Genomic DNA, 2,520 nt, shown 5'->3' on the forward strand with positions numbered 1-2,520 from the left:
TCGCTCACCTCTTATTTTTTTACAGGGGTTCAGTCACAGCATTTTTCCACTCTGCTGGCACAGTTTCACTCATACATACCTTCTTACATATCTCCAACAAGTACTTCATTCCGCTTTCACCACTACACTTAATCATCTCTACACACACCTCATCAGCTCCAGCTGCTTTCCCGTTTGTCAGCCGCTTCACAGCGTTCTTCACCAGTGTGAGTGTCACGTTTCCTGGCACTTAGTTACAAGGGAAATCTTAATTAGATACAAGGGGGAAATTATCGTAATCTGTGTGTGTGTGTGAATCTCAGACCAGGTGCACGGTGGAAAGCACGGAAGGCAGTTTGCGGTTCCCGTTCGGCGTATCTTTCCCTCATTTCCACACAAAGGCACTCCGCACGCCACAGGCATCTCTCCTAGAATGTCTGCTAATGGAGCACGCCTGAGTAACTGTTACTTTTTTTGTGTGTGTGGGTGTGGGTCGTGTGGTGCATTTAGGAGCTGGATTTCTTAATTAGTATTGCTTCAAAATTATTTGAGTGAGAGGAGAACGAGGAAAAAGTGAAAGTAAGAGTGATGGAAGGCGTTGAGAATGAAAGTAAGAGTGAGAGAGATGGGCGGCAAGAGAGAGACAGAAGATGTGGAAAAGCAAGGTGAGAGGGACGTGAAAACAGAAGATATTTTAACGGAGAAGTATCGAGGTGGCAGAGCTTAAGAGAGACACAGTAAGGTTAGAAAACGAAAGATGAGTTCGGAAGTGAAGGAAATTAAAAGAATTAGCACAGAATCAACAACCTAAAAAAACTCGGGTTCGGTCCCCGGGACAAATTTTGCATTCTCCCATGCCAGTGTTAACAGTACGGTTTGGGACCTGGATGTAGGTTCAGTTGTTGCGTGTCGTAGTCGAAGGAAAGATAAGCATTAATATAATCCTCAGTCTCCTTTCCTCACAATTAATCATCATTCTCACACCTCATCCACAACTTCACACCTCATCCTCAACTTCACGCCTCATCCTCATTCTCATCCTCATCTTCACACCTCAACCAATATAGGCCTACTCATCCTCGCACTCATCCTTATACCACATCCTCATACCACTTTTCCTCAAACTTTTTAAATATATATATATATATATTACTGTTCCCTCGCCAGAGTGTACTATCACTGTAATTTGGCAGATTTTCATCTTGCAGTTTTTTTTTTTTCCCCCGCTCCTCAACGGCAGAATAAAACAAAATTGCCGCTCAGCGGCCTTTCCATGGCACCTTTTCATGAGTAGCACCGCGTTCTAGTATTAATCTCTTCTGTTTATAGCTGCTAGAAATTCAGGATAGAGATATAGCAAATTTAGGCCCAATTAATGCAGAGCGTATGAACTTTGAGCAAATTTTAGTACAATTACCAATAAAGATTTTGTTTTCTTAGAAGATAGCGTCAAAGAAAACTGCCATTTTAATACTGAACTTTGCCCTGTCCTGTCCTAGTCCGCCCTGCCCTGACATGTAATATCCTGCCTTACCTTGCCCTGCCTTTCCTTTTTGTCCTGCCCTGCCCTACCCAGTCCTGTTCATGTGCAGAGATACGTCATGTGGCAGGAGATATCATGAGGTAAGGCAGAACAGGTCTTTTTCCTGGGTCTATCCTTTTATTGCTACCTTAGAAGCGTAATTAGGCTCCAAGCTAGGCTACTCATTCCAGTCACGTAAGGAAAAGAACAACCAGCTGTTCATCCTTGAGTGACTTTATGTAAACAGTATACTCAAACCAAACCTTTGCACTTAGACCCTCTACGCCACCAGTGGTTTGACCGCTGTTGCATCTACAGTACAGGGTGTCCTTGGACTTGACGCACTGCCTTGGGGAGGATTATTTTTGGGTTAATATTGAGCATAGTTAAGCCAATGAATATTTAATGTTTGGGTGTAATATCGGCCAACTGTATTTCAAACAAGGAAGAATACGTCATTGAACACTGTCTTCCTGCACCCTGCAGTGGTATCTTTACAGATTATTACTTAATAACAAAGAAAATGTCAATCATCGGCAAGCACTTTCTTCGAAGTGCTCAGGAACTGAAGAAGCAATTCTTTTTGTAAGTCGTATATGTAGCTGAACTGTAAACGAGTTTGGCATAAAGTTATCAACGATTTCACTGAGTACCATACCACGTTGAGTACACCGCTTCCCGTCCGATCAGTGAAGTTAAGCAACGTTGGGTCTGGTTAGTACTTGGATGGGTGACCACCTGGGAACACCAGATGCTGCTGGCAAAACGTTCTCCCTACGTGTCAAGTGGGGTTGGTGGAGGATTAGTGCCCCTCCCTGTAAAACAATTAACTCTAAGCCCTCGGCCACCCCGTTTGGGATACATGGCTTCTGGCAATGAATGAATGAATCTATGATCCAAAATAGTATGGTAATGTCATTACAATGTTATTTGCTTAATGCCTGTTGATAAAAAGATGTAGTTTGTATTTGGTTGGCTACTTTTATATGTATCTATCCTGTATTGATAAACTCATTAAA

General features: G+C 42.7%; 1 pseudogene; it reads left to right on the forward strand.

Annotated features, from left to right (window-relative positions):
- The first annotated feature begins 2,145 nt into the window (after positions 1 to 2,145).
- Positions 2,146 to 2,264, forward strand: LOC145393577 (5S ribosomal RNA; annotated as a pseudogene).
- Positions 2,265 to 2,520: the final 256 nt, after the last annotated feature.

Source organism: Coenobita brevimanus, chromosome 24 (assembly GCF_032717465.1).
Source record: "Coenobita brevimanus isolate Jiangsu-jjx chromosome 24, ASM3271746v2, whole genome shotgun sequence".
In the NCBI taxonomy this organism is placed as follows: Eukaryota; Metazoa; Arthropoda; class Malacostraca; order Decapoda; family Coenobitidae; genus Coenobita; species Coenobita brevimanus.